Raw genomic sequence first — 15222 nt, 5'->3', positions numbered from 1 at the left:
TCCGTGCTCGGCCCCCGTACATTTTGTTTGGCTTCTCCAACTTTATATTAAATAAAAACCCAGCACTTGCTGGGCCCCCCGGGCGGGCCCCCCTGCGCCATGGTCCAGCCACCACCGTAATCCCCCCTGCACCATCCATGGTCCAGTCCAGCCACAGCTCTGCCCTCACGTGATGTTACACACACACTGCTCTGCTCCATTTCCTCCAGAGCAGAATGCAACGTGGGACTGGGAGCAGTCGCGTAGAAGACCTTGGACGGCGGCTGCTGCGAGCGAGCAGGGTAAGTATCATAGAATTGTAGTGTTGGAAGGGACCTCCTGGACCATCTGGTCCAACCCCCTGCTCAAAGCAGGATTCGCTAAATCATCCCAGTCAGATATCTATCCAGTCTCTGTTTGAAGACTTCCATTGAAGGAGAACTTCTCGTGGCATCCTGTTCCACTCATTGATCACTCTGTCAAAAAGTTTTTTCTAATATCTAATCTGTGTCGCCTCCCATTCAGTTTCATCCCATTGCTTCTAGTCTTTCCTTGTGCAAATGAGAATAAAGATGATCCTTCTACAATGTGACAGCCCTTTAGATATTTGTAGACAGCTATTAAGTCTCCTCTCAGTCTTCTCTTTTGCAAACTAAACATTCCTAAATCCTGCAACCTTTCCTCATAAGACAGGGTTTGCAGACCGGTCACCATTCTGGTCGCTCTTTTCTGAACTTGCTCCAGTTTGTTGATGTCTTTTTTAAAATGTGGAGCCCATAACTGGACACAGTATTCCAGATGAGGTCTGACCAAAGAGGAGTAGAGGGCAATAATTACTTCACGTGATCTAGACTGTATGCTTCTGTTAATACATCCTAGAATTGCATTTGCCTTTTTTGCTGCTGCATCACACTGTTGACTCATATTCAGTCTGTGATCTATTAGTATACCCATCTTTTTCACATGTGCTGTGGCTTAGCCCTATTCCTCCCATTCTGTATATGCTTTTTTCATTTTTATTGCCCAGATGTAGTACTTTGCATTTTTCCCCTGTTAAAAACCATTCTGTTAGTTCCTGCCCACTGCTCCAGTTAATTTACATCTTTTTGAATCCCCTCTCTCTCTTCTCTAGTATTAGCTATCCCTCCTAGCTTTGTGTCATCAGCAAATTTAATCAGTTTACCCTCAATTCCTTCATCTAAATCATTGATAAAGATGTTGAACAATACAGGGCCCAGGACAGAGCCCTGTGGTACCCCACTTGAGACATTCTTCCAACTGGATGTGCAGCCATTTACGACCACTCTTTGGGTCCGATCACTAAGCCAGTTATGAATCCACCTAACAGTTGCCTTGTCCATTCCATACCTAGTCATTTTTTCAATAAGGATTGTGTGAGATATTTTGTCAAATTCTTTGCTGAAGTGAAGATATACTATATCTACAGCATTTCCTTTATCTACCCAATCAGTGATTCCATCACAGAAGGAAATTAAGTTAGTCTGACATGACTTATTAGTTGCAAACCCATGCTGACTCTGTTTAATCACTTCATTCTTATCCAGGTACTGACATACATGTTTAATAATTTGTTCAAAGATCTTTCCTGGTATAGAAGTCTGACTCACCGGCCTATAGTTGCCTGGGTCCACCTTCTTCCCCTTTTTGAAGATAGGAACAACATTTGCTCTTCTCCAGCCTTTTGGGACTTCTCCTGTTCTCCAAGAATTTTCAAAGATTATGGAGAGTGGTTCAAAATTTCTTCTGCTATCTCCTTCAGTACTCTGGGGTGTAATTCATCTGGACCTGGGGACTTGAATTCATTTAGGTTAGCTAAGTGTTTCCTCACTATCTTTCTGTTTATAGATATCCTGGATTCTTCTATTCCCTTAATAGGACAGTGAAGAACAGTTGATGTTACATTTCCTTTCTGAGAGAAAACATGTGGGTCACCCTCCCAGGGCTGTGGGGTACTCGGTACCGGGCCGGTCTCTCAGAGGGAGGTGTCACAGCATCGGTGACCCGGTCCGTGGCCCTGGGTGCCCATATAAAAGGGGGTGAAGTGATGGAATAAAGTTTATGAGTGATTCTTGACGCCACCTGTGGTGTTTGGCAAGGGAGCTGTTAAGCCGTCGCTGCAGACAGATCCTCTGGAACAGATGGTGGGGTGCAGCAGTGATGTTATAGCCCTCCACAGGTAGGGCTCTAGTCCCAGGGCAGAGTAGATGAAGAGAATAGGGGTTGAGGAAGAGGGTGCAGTGTCTGGCACAGAGATGTAGCAGTGCTGAAGAAGTTGCAGAAAGAAGGCAAGGACACAGCGGTATGTAGTTTCTTTACCTTTACTTTGTAAGTGCAGTCCAGGGTCCAGATTACAGATAGCACAGGAGCTGATTAGCTTGGAAGCAACTCAGGAATCTCTCTCTGCAGATAGGTTGTGTAGTCTCCTTCCTAGCGCTTAGTTGAGGTACATGCAGTACTGTGTTCCACTGAAGTTCCTCCTTCTTGTTCCCTCTCAGATCTACCTCATATGGCAGACAGCTGTAGCCCTCTATCTCTTCTCTTGGCTCACCCGTTGCTGTTGTGCCTCCGAGTCTTAGGTGGGAATTGAGCATTTACAGCTTCCTATTCCTCTGGTTTCTGTTGCAAGACCTTCAGTATCCATACAACCATGGAGACCAGGCTCCAGATCATATGCTCCAGCTGGGAACGAGCTCTCAACTCCGCTCAGTCTCCAAGCTTCTCTCTCCACGTCTACACACTTCGCCCTCCTCACAGAACTCACTAATTTCCAGTTCTGGCCCTCAGAGAGCACTCCTCCCCCAATTCTAGTTCAGAGCTCCCTCTGCTGGCCTGGAGTGGGAACTGTGTTGCATGTTATGGTTAACTGCTAGAGAGACCCTTCATTGCTTCCAAGCCTGACATCACCCTCCCTGGAGGAAGGCAATGCCACTGTGGTGACCATACTCCTGGGGGCACCACACATGCAAAATATGAATTTAAAAGTTCGGACTTCTCAACATCCTGTCTTACCATTTCATTTTCATCCTGTAAAAATCCTATAGCATCTTTGACTTTTCTTTTACTTTTGACATATCCCCAAAAGAACATTATATTCTTCTTTAGATATGCCTCCCTCTTTCCATTTTATAAACATTTCTTTCTTCCTTTTTAGCATGTGCTTAAGTTCTGTGTTCATCCATCCTGGTTTCCTTAAATGCTTCCCATTCTTCCCTCTTTTCAGAATTGTTAACAATTGTGCTTTGAGAATTTCATTTTTCAAGATTTCCCATCCTTCCTGGACATTTTTGTCCTTAAGGATATCCAGCCATTGGATCCCTCCAATTCTCTTTGTGAATCCCTTAAAATCTGCCTTTCTGAAATCTAACCTTGACGTCTGAGTCTTCACAGGTCTTCCTCCTTTAGTTATCCAAAATTCTAAAATAGCATGGTCGCTACCTCCTCGGGTCCCAGCCACTTTTACCTCCTCAACCATTTCCTCCCTGTTTATAAGGATTAGATCCAAGGTAACAGTTCCCCTTGTTTTCTCCCCTACCTTTTGGAAGATAAAGTTGTCAGCAAGAGAGGATAAGAATTTCCTTGACCTGTTAGTTTTGCCTTAGAGAGATTCCCAACAAATGTCAGGATTGTTGAAATCTCCCATGACAACTATGTCATATTTTTGGAGAACTTGGCCATTTGATGCATAAAGAGTTCATCCATATCTGCAGCTTGCACAGGCGGCCTGTAGTAAATGCCTACAATGGTGTCCTTTCCATTGTTCTGTCCTTGTATTCTTAACCAAACAGTTTCCACAGAACTCCCAGTCTCTGAAGCTTCAATCTCTGTGCAGATATACGCATTTCTAACATACAATGCGACATCTCCTCCTCGTTTATCAAGTCTGTTTCTTCCAAATAAGTTGTATCCTTCTAGCCTTGTATTCCAATCATGTGTATCGTCCCACCAAGTTTCAGTGATTCCAATGACATCATATTTCTTTTCCTGTGTTAGTAGTTCCAGTTCTCCTTGTTTGTTGCCCCTGCTTTGTGCATTAATATAGAAACATTTTAGTTTGTGATTGGTTTCTCTTTCTCCAATATTTTTATTATTTAGATTCTTTTGTCTTTGTTCTTCCTTTCCACTTCTAATAGCAGAGTTCTCAATAGTATTTGTCAGGTGTATGGCTTTTTCTGGCCTTTTGCTTCCCTTCCTGCATTGTTCTAGTTTAAAGCTCTCCTGATGAGTGTAGCAAGGCGACTTCCAAATAAATGTTTTCCAGTCTTCGTAAGGTGCACCCCATCTCTAGCAAGTAGTCCATCATATAGGTAATTCACTCCGTGATCCAGAAATCCAAATCCTTGCTGACGGCACCATCGACGCAGCCAGTTGTTCACCTGCAGATTCTTATTCCACCTCCTTGTTCCATGGCCATCCACTGGGAGGATGGAACAGAAAACCACCTGGGCTCCCAGTTCTTTCACTTTCTTGCCTAAGTTTTCTAAGTCACTGCAGATGGTTTCCAGGTCGTTTCTTGCGGTGTCATTTGTCCCCACATGTAGTAGCAGGAATGGGTAGTCATCTGTAGGTCTGAAGAGTCCTGATATCCTGTCAGACACATCTTTAATTTTTGCACCTGGAAGACAGCACATTTCTCTTGAAGTTATATCCGGTCTGCAGATAGTGGCCTCTGTTCCTCTCAACAGGGAATCCCCCATGACCACCACTCTCCGTTTCTTCTTCACAACATTTTTCTTTCTCCATCCAGGAGGACTCTGAAGGCATACAAGGTTGCTGTTTGTGGGCAAAGTCTTATCCTGATGTATTTCTTCAACGTTTTCCTGTGCTAAGAGCCTGGTACTGGTTCCTGAGAAGTATGGGTGCTGACTGCCTCCCCATCCTCCTGCTTCTCTGGGTCACATGTTTCCATTCCTCTGTTTCTTCAGGTGCACTTCGAATTTCTTCTCTTTCTGTAACATGAAGAGATAATTCTGCTCTGTCTAAGAACTCTTCACCTTACTTAATGATCTTCAATGTAGCTAACCTCTCTTCGAGATTTTGCAACTTTTCCTCTAACAGGGACACAAGCTTGCATTTGTGGCATGTGAAGTTTGGCTTTTCCACTGGTAAGTCTGTCAACATGTAGCAAGTAGTGTCTGTGTCGCTCTCTGTCATCTCCCATGTCTCTGGTGGCGTGTGGGCCCGGGCTGATGATGAATGGGGCTGGAGTGGGGCCCGGCTGTGGGGAACAAATCTCCGTCCAGCGTCCTGCATGACTGTCTCCTCTCCACCTGCAGCTCAGTCGACCGTTGTCCTCCGGTGGTGTGTGGGGCCGGGCTGAAGATGGATGGGGCGGGAGTGGGGCCCAGCTGTGGGGGAAAAATCTCCAGCGTCCTGCATGTTGACTGTCTCCTCCCCACCTGCTGCTCAGTCGACCGTTGTACTCCGGTGAAGCGTGGGCCCGGGCTGTTGATGGATGGGGCGGGAGTGGGGCTGCCTGTGGGGTACAAATCTCCAGCATCCTGCATGTAGACTGTCTCCTCTCCACCTGCAGCTCAGCCAACCATTGTCCGACTCCTATCCCTTTAGTCAGCTCAGCAGCACAGAATGTGCTGCACAGTACCAGCATGCTGCTGACTGTCTCCACCTGCAGCTCAGCCGTTGTCCTATCCTTATGTGGCGCCCCTGAGGGTTCAGTCGCCACAGAGGTACTGCACCTCCTCCTGAGGTGCGGTACCCAACTATCCAGGTAAGGTGGAGACACCTGGCCACACTCAAACACCTGCATCCCACACAACATAGTAGTATAGCAAAGCACCCTTTGGTGGCTCCCTGCTTGGAACACGAAGCGTGCTGGGAGGCGGGTGGAGTTAGTTTGCACTAAAAGAGCGGGAAGAGGATAGGATTTAGGCAGTTAGTCACAGGAGTCTGACGAGGCCAGTCTGTGAAAGGAGATCCCCTGAGTGGGATGGATGAAGGAAGTGCTGCAGCCGACCTCAGTGATCTGGGTCCGCTGGCACAGGAAAGAGACATTGATAGAAAGCCTGACTCTCCATAAGAAGGAAAGGATTAGTACGGAACGTGAGGAGAAGAAGAGAACCAAGGACCAGGGTTAGAGGAGAACCCTTCCCAAGTTCTAAGCGCAAGGCCGGGGTTCAATCCCCGAGGTTGTACAGATACTAATGGTCCTGCAGCAGACACCGGAGGAATAGAAGTAGTGACCACTTTATTCCCACACCAGACTTGGGGGCACAACAGCAACGTGTGTGATCCGGGACTAGGTAGAAGGAGTCCCCGAAGTAGGCTACAGCTGTCTGCTATACAAGTAGAGTTCATAGGAACATCTGACAGGAGGCACTCCAGTGTAACTCAGTACTGTGAGTACTTCATTTAAAGGCGCTAAGAGGGAGACGTTCAGAACAGGCACATATGTTGTCGGAGTGTTGGAAACGAGTACTTCATCTTGCCTGGAAGTTGGCTGAGCTCCTGACCCAGAGGACACGGCATGGATGCGGGCACTTGTACCACAACAGACTGAGTAAAGCTTTGGAACTACATGCCCTGGTGTCCTCCACTTAGTCCTACGTCAGCCTGTCTGACACCGCTACATCCCTCCTGCGCTCGACACTTACCATCTAAGTGTCACTTCACCTACACTGCCCAGGGACTACAGCCCTGCCTGTGGAGGGCTATAACATCATTGCTGCACTACACCATCTGTCCCAGAGGATCTGTCTGCAGCGTTGGCTTAACAATTGCCGAACACCACAGGTGGCGTCACGAATCACTTATAAACTTTCACCACCATAAGCACACTGAAACAACCCCTTTTGTAATGGAGCCCCAGGGCCACGGACCGGGTCACTGCTGCCGTGACAACTCCCGTTAAGATGATCAACCAGCCCGGTACCGAGTACCCCACAGCCCTGGTGAGTGAGGGCGCTCCACTTTGACTCAGCAGCGCAGACTGTGCTGCACAGTGCCAGCATTCTTACTGTCTCCTCCTTTTAGTGGGACTTTGGGTTTTTGCAGCACATCGTGCCCTGTTCTGCCTGTGACCCGGGAGGGTCCGTGTCTTAAGACTGTAAGATATCAGTGGGGTCTTGGTTGTCCCCGGGGTCCGATTACTCTATAACAATGTTATGTCTGTTCCCGCCGACAGCTGCGAGACATCCCTGAGTCTCTGGGGAGGACCCCGCTCCTCATCTGGGGGGCTACATGATGGCAGATATATGGGGTCATCACAGTCCCATACACAATGTATGTGACCCCCACCACACCGATCAGCTGCCTGCAGGCCCCTTCATTATAGCTCCATACAGGCGCCGTGGTCTTGTCTGGTACTGCAGCTCCTCACTGTCCTGACCCATAGCAGTGGGAGACTGAGCTGCAGTACCAGACGTCCACAACCCAGAGTATGGTGCTATGCCAGGTACAGAGTGGGGGTCAGGACTGCCGCTGGTCTCAGGTGGACCCCTCCAAGGGACCAATAACAAGGGGACTCAGAGCTTGTGGTCCGCAGTGGCACTATATAAGGGGTGCGATGACTGAGAATGGCACTGTATAAGGGGAAGACTGAAGATGTCACTATATAAGGGGTGCACTGAGGATGGCACTGACTGTATAAGGGGTGCACTGAGGATGGCCCTGACTGTATAAGGGGTGGACTGAGGATGGCACACTAGATAAGGGGTGCGCTGAGGATCGCACTGTACAAGGGGTGCAGCAGGGCTATCAAACTGTTTGTGGGGGTCGCTCCCCATAGTGTGTTGGCATTGTGGGGGCCATTATACTGAGTGGAGGGCTGCTGGGGCCATCATATTGTGTGTGGAATTCCTGATATCATGTGGGGACCCTCAAACTACATGTTAGGGCTACATGTTAGATCATTTATTGTGTGTGAGACTGGGGGAGCGCTCATATTTTATTGGGGCTCTGGGTGACATTATAGTGTGTGGGGCCCTCACACTGCTTTTGGAATCTGTGTGGGTCATCATATTGTGTATAGGGGCCCTCGTACAGACTAGTATCTGATTACTACTGGATAAGAGAAGGATCCTGGCGGACAGGCCCTAGGGCAGGCAGAGGTGGTGTGGGCCCACAGCAATGATGTAGAACTAATTTCCATGTATTCTATGTATGTGATATGGTGTTAATGTGTGGTGAGGTGAGGGCGTGGTGCAGAAGTGAAGTTTTTCCAAGAAAGGGCGGACGGATTTTGGAAGGTTCGCGTGGTGGAGGAGGCGCTAGGGTGGAGGCGGAACTGGAGGTGGAGCCTGGGCGGAGTCTCAAGGGGGCCCCATAAATTTTGCCAGTATGGGGCCTCAAAATTCCTAGTGGCAGCCCTGGCCCCTGCTGTCCCTAAACAGTGGAAACCCCCCACATGTGACCGCATTTTGGAAACTAGACCCCCTAAGGAACTTATCTAGATGTGTGGTGAGCACTTTGAACCCCTCAGTGTTTCACAAAAGTTTATAACGCCCTGGCGTGAAAATAAAAAAAATCATATTTTTTCCACAAACATGATCTTTTAGTCCCCAATTTTTTTATTTTCCAAAAGGTAACAGGAGAAATTGGACCCCAAAAGCTGTTGTCCAATTTGTCCTGAGTACGCTGATACCCCATATGTGGAAGAAAAACTACTGTATGGGCACACGTCGGGGCTCGGAAGGGAAGTAGTGACGTTTTGGAATGCAGACTTTGATGGAATGGTCTGCGGGTGTCATGTCGCGTTTGGAGAGCCTCTGATGTGCCTAAACTGTTGAAACTCCCCACAAGTGACCCCATTTTGGAAACTAGACCCCCCACAGAACTTATCTAGATGTGTGGTGAGCACTTTGAACCCCCAAGTGCTTCACAGAAGTTTATAACGCCCGGGCATGAAAATAAAAAAATCATATTTTTTTTCCACAAAAATGATATTTTTGCCCCCAATTTTTTATTTTCCTAAGGGTAACAGGAGAAATTGGACCCCAAAAGTTGTTTTGCAATTTGTCCTGAGTAGGCTGATATCCCATATGTGGGGGTAAAACACTGTTTGGGCGCATAGCAGAGCTTGGAAGGGAAGGAGCACCATTTGACTATTTCAACGCAGAATTGGCTGGAATTGAGATCAGACGCCATGTTGCGTTTGGAGAGCACCTGATGTGCCTAAACAGTGGAAACCCCCCAATTCTAACTCCAACCCTAACCCCAACACACCCCTAACCCTAATCTCAGCCCTAACTCTAGCCCTAGCCCTAACCCTAGCCCTAATGGGAAAATGGAAATAAATTTTTTTTTAATTTTATTATTTTTCCCTAACTAAGGGGGTGATAAAAGGGGATTTGATTTACTATATATGGCAGGTTTTTACATTTGGCAGCTGTCATACGCTAAAAGACGCTTTTATTGTAAAAATAGTTTTTGTATCACCACATTTTGAGAGCTATAATTTTTCCGTGTTTTGACCCACCGAGTCATGTGAGGTCTTATTTTTTGCAATACAAGTTGACGTTTTTATTGGTACCATTTTCGGGCACGTGACATTTTTTGATCGCTTTTTATTCCAATTTTTGGGAAACAGAATGAACAAAAACCAGCATTACATGAATTTCTTTTGGGGGGTGCATTTACACCGTTCCGTGTCCGGTAAAATTGATCAAGCGGTTTTATTCATGGGGTCAGTATGGTTACTGCGATACCTCATTTATGTCTTTTTTATGTTTTGGCGGTTTTATGCAATGAAAACAATTTTATATAAAAAATAATTATTTTTGCATCACTTTATATTGCGAGCTATAACTTTTTTATTTTTTCGCTGATGATTATGTGTGGCAGCTTGTTTTTTGCGTGACAAAATGACGTTTTCAGAGGTACGATGGTTATTTATATCCGTCTTTTTGATCACGCATTATTGCACTTTTTGTTTGGCGGTATGATAATAAAGCATTATTTTTTGCTTTGTTTTTTACTTTTATTTTTTAAGGGGTTCGCTAAAGGGGTAAACTAATGGGACAGTTTTATAGGGCGGGTCGTTATGGACGCGGCGATAATAAATGTGTGTACTTTTATTGTTTTTCTTTTTTTTATTTCCAAAAAATGAATTTATTAGGTAATATTTTTTTTTTAATTTATTTAGCGATTTTTTTATAAATTATTTTTACACTTTTTTTTTTTTAACTTTGTTACATTGTCCCAGGGGGGACATAACTGTCATGTGACAGATCGCTGATCTGTCACATCACAGATCGCTGTGACAGATCAGCGATCTATCACAGGCATTGAAGCAGACCTCCTCATGCCTGCGCTTTGCAGGCAGTGAGGAAGCCAGCTCCCTGCAGGCCCCCATCGCCATATTGGATCCGGGGACCTGCAGGGAAGGAGACCCCCGCAGCAGCGCTGCACATTGCGCTGCTGTGGGGGTCTCAGGGAAGCACGACGGAGGGAGCCCCCTCTCTCCCGATGCTTCCCTAAACCCCCGGTACACTGCGATCGTGTTTGATCGCAGTGTGCCAGGGGTTAACGTGTCGGGGGTGGTCCGTGACCGCCCCTGACACATAGTGCCGGGTGTCAGCTGTGATAATCAGCTAACACCCTGCCGCGATCAGCACTAGACGTACTATCCCGTCCATGGGCATAGGGGCCCGGGTCCCATGGATGGTATAGTACGTCTCATGTCAGAAAGGGGTTAAGGCACTGCCACCTTCAAGGAGGTACCTGTGCAACGTTGTTAGTCTGTTTCTCAAACACGCTTGCTAATTCTCAGGTCCCTGTTCATTAGTATCTGCTAGTATCTGCCCGTTTCTACTCTACTATTAATTTTTTCCTTGTTTCTCTCTGTCCATGCTAGTACCTGCCTTGTTAGTGTGTATTCAGCCAGACCTATCTGCACCAGCCATGACAATCTGTATATCAGCCGGACCTGCCTGCACCAGCCGTGCCAATCTATATATCAGGTGGACCCGCCAGCACCTCCCATGCCAATCTATATATCAGCTGAATCTGGAGACTGGCTTGACCTTAAAGTGCTTCTTTTTGAGCCACTATTTTGGTGCATTGGCTGCATGTTTTGGGTCATTGTCTTGTTGGAAGACCCAGCCATGACCCATTTTTAATGTCCTTGCAGAGGGAAGGAGGTTGTTACTTAGGCTTTTACGGTACATGACTCCATCCATTCTCCCATTGATGCGGTTAAGTATTCCTGTGCCCTTAGCAGAGAAACACCCCTAAAACAAGTTTCCACCTCCATACTTGACAGTGGGGATGGTGTTCTTTGGGTCATAGGCAGCATTTCTCTTCCTCCAAACATGGCGAGTTGAGTTAATGCCAAAGACCTCAATTTTAGTCTCATCTTACCACAGCACCTTCTCCAAATCACTCACAGAATCATTCAGGTGTTTATTGGCAAACTTCAGACAGGCCTGCACATGTGCCTTCTTGAGCAGGGGGACCTTGCGGGCACTGCAGGATTTTAACCCCTTCACGACCAATGACGCCACATAGGCGTCATGAAAGTCGGTGCCATTCCGACCAGTGAGGCCTATGTGGCGTCATGACTTTAAAGCCCCCCTGCGGGTCGGGTGACCGGGGACACTGAAAGGTCATCCGACCCGCAGATACAGGGCTTTGTACTTCACCACAGGGGGCGTGGCTTCACCCCCACGTGGCTATGATCGCTCTGATTGGCTGTTAAAATTGAAACTGCCAATCAGAGCGATAGTAATATTTCATCAATGAAAATTGATGAAACATCACAATCCAGCCATGGCCGATGCTGCAGTAGCATCGGACATGGCTGGAGACCGTGATCTGAGCCCCCCACTGACTCACGGGGCCGATCGGCCCCCGATACCAACTGACGGCAGCAATGTGCTGCCGCCGTCATCATCTGCTCCTCTCCCCCTGCCGCCGTCATCATCTGCTCCCCTCCCCCTTCTCTCCGCTTCCCCTTGGTTAGGGTTGGGATTAGGGTTAGGGATGTGTTGGGGTTAGGGCTGTGGTTAGGGGTGTGTTGGGGTTAGGGTTGGAGTTAGAATTGAGAGCTTTCCACTGTTTAGGCACATCAGGGGGTCTCCAAATGCGACATGGTGCAACCATTGGTTCCATCCAATTTTGCGTTCAAAAAGTCAAACGGTGCTCCCTCCCTTCCAAGCCCCGACGTGTGCACAAACAGTGGTTTACCCCAACATATGGGGTATCAGCGTACTCAGGAAAAATTGCACAACAACTTTGGGGGTCTAATTTCTCCTGTTACCCTTGAAAAAATAAAAAATTGGGGGCTTAAAAATTATTTTTGTGGAAAAAAAATGATTTTTCTATTTTCTCGTCTCTGCATTATAAACTTCTGTGAAGCACTTGGGGGTTCAAAGTGCTCACCAGACATCTAGATAAGTTCCTTGGAAGGTCTTGTTTCCAAAATGGGGTCACTTGTGGGGGGTTTCTACTGTTTAGGCACATCAGGGGCTCTGAAAACATAACGACGACCACAGACCTTTCCATCAAAGTCTGCATTTCAAAACGTCACTACTTCCATTCCGAGCCCTTACGTGTGCCCAAACAATGGTTACCCCCCCATATATGGGGTACCAGCGTACTCAGGACAAACTGGACAACAACTTTTGGGGTCCAATTTCTCCTGTTAGCTTTGTGAAAATAAAAATTAGGGAGCTAAAAAATCATTTTTTGAGGAAAAAAAATGATTTTTTTATTTTCACAGCTTTGCGTTATAAACTTCTGTGAAGCACTTGTGGGTTCAAAGTGCTCACCACACATCTAGATAAGTTCGTTGGGGGGTCTCGTTTCCAAAATGGGGTCACTTGTGGGGGGATTTCCACAGTTTAGGTACATTAGGGGCTCTGCAAATGTAGCATGATGCCCGCAGACCATTCCATCAAAGTCAGCATTTCATAATGTCACTACTTCCCTTCTGAGCCCCGATGTGTGCCCAAACAGTGGTCCCCCCACATATGGGGTACCAGCGTACTCAGGACAAACTGGACAACAACTTTTGGGGTCCAATTTATCCTGTTACCCTTGTGGAAAAAAAATTGTGGGCTAAAATTCATTTTTTTTGAGGAAAAAAAATGATTTTTTATTTTCACGGCTCTGCGATATAAACTTCTGTGAAGCACTTGGGGGTTCAAGATGCTCACCACACATCTAGGTAAGTTCCTTGGGGGGTCTAGATTCCAAAATGGGGTCATTTGTGGGGGGTTTCCACAGTTTAGGTACATCATGGGCTCTGAAAATGTAACATGATGCCCGCAGACCATTCCATCAAAGTCAGCATTTCAAAATGTCACTACTTCCCTTCTGAGCCCCGACATGTGCCCAATCAGTGGTTCCCCCCCCCACATATGGGGTACCAGTATACTCAGGACAAACTGGACAACATCTTTTGTGGTCCAATTTCTCCTGGTACCCTTGTGAAAATAAAAAATTGCGCACTAAAAGATAATTTTTTGAGGAAAAAAAATATTTTTATTTTCACGGCTCTGCGTTATAAACTTTTGTGAAGCACTTCAAAGTGCTCACTATGCATCTAGATAAGTTCCTTAGGGGGTCTAGTTTCCAAAATGGGGTCATTTGTGGGGGAGCTCCAATGTTTAGGCACACAGAGGCTCTCAAAACACGACATGGTGTCCGCTAATGATTAGAGGTAATTTTCATTTCAAAAAGTCAAATAGTGCTTCTTCCCTTCTGAGCCCTACCGTGCGCCCAAACAGTGGTTCCCCCCCACATATGGGGTACCAGCGTATTCAGGACAAACTGGACAACAACTTTTGATGTCCAATTTCTCCTGTTAGCCATGTCAAAATAAAAAATAGCGTGCTAAAGAAATCATTTTTGAGGAAAAAAAATGTTTTTTTTCACTGCTCTGCATTATAAAATTTTGTGAAGCACTTGGGGGTTCAAAGTGCTAAACACACATCTAGATAAGTTCCATAAGGGGTCTAGTTTCCAAAATGAGGTCACTTGTGGGGGGTTTTACTGTTTAGGCACACAGGGGCTCTCCAAACGCGACATGGTGTCCGATAACGATTGGAGCTAATTTTCCATTCAAAAAGTCAAATAGCGCTCCATTTTTATGGAAAAAAAGTACTTTTTTTTTTTTTACGGATCAATTTGTGAATCACCTTGGGGTTCAAAGTGATCACTATGCATCTAGATAAGTTCCTTGGGGGGTCTAGTTTCCAAAATGGGGTCACTTGTGGGGGAGCTCCAATGTTTAGGCACACAGGGACTCTCCAAACGCGACATGGCAACCGCTAAATATTCCAGCATATTTTCCATTCAAAAAGTCAAATGGCGCTCCTTCCCTTCTGAGCCCTGCCGTGCACCAAAACAGGGGTTTATGACCACATATGAGGCATCGGTGTACTCAGGAGAGATTGCCCAACAAATTTTAGGACCCATTTTATCCTGTTGCCCATGTGAAAATGAAAAAAATGATGCTAAATGAAAACTTTTGTTGTAAAAATTAAAATGTCCATTTTTTCCTTCCATGTTGCTTTAGTTCCTGTGAAACACCTGAAGGGTTAATAATCTTCTTGAATGTAGTTTTGAGTAGCTTGAGGGGTGCAGTTTATAGAATGGTGACACTTTTGGGTATTTTCTGCCATATAGACCCCTCAAAGTGATTTCAAATGTGAGGTGGTCTCTAAAAAAAATGGTTTTGTAAATTTTGTTGTAAAAATGAGAAATCGCTGGTCAACTTTTAACCCTTCTAACTTTCTAACAAAAAAAATTTTGTTTCCAAAATTGTGCTGATGTAAAGTAGACATGTGGGAAATGTTATTTAGTAACCACTTTGTGTCACATAACTCTCTGGTTTAACAGAATAAAAATTCAAAATTTGAAAATTGCTAAATTTTGGCCAAATTTCTGATTTTTTCACAAATAAACGCAAGAATTATCGACCTAAATTTACCACTAACATGAAGCCCAATATGTCACGAAAAAACATTCTCAGAATCGCTAGGATGCGTTGATATGTTCCAAAGTTATTACCTCATAAAGGGACACTGGTCAGAATTGCAAAAAATGGCCTGGTCATTAAGGTCAAAATAGGCTTGGTCATGAAGGGGTTAAACCTATATGGCATAATGCGTTACCAATGGTTTTCTTGGTGACTGTTGTCCCAGCTGACTTGAGATCATTAACAAGTTCCCCCCATATAGTTTTAGGCTGATCTCTCACCTTCCAATTGATCAAGGATAGCCCACAAGGTGAGATTTTGCACGGTGCTCCAGATCGATGTCGAAG

The sequence above is a fragment of the Dendrobates tinctorius genome, unplaced genomic scaffold (assembly GCF_039654945.1).
Source record: "Dendrobates tinctorius isolate UK_male_01 unplaced genomic scaffold, ASM3965494v1 ptg000089l, whole genome shotgun sequence".
NCBI classification, from domain to species: Eukaryota; Metazoa; Chordata; class Amphibia; order Anura; family Dendrobatidae; genus Dendrobates; species Dendrobates tinctorius.
Note: the sequence above shows the minus strand (reverse complement) of the source record.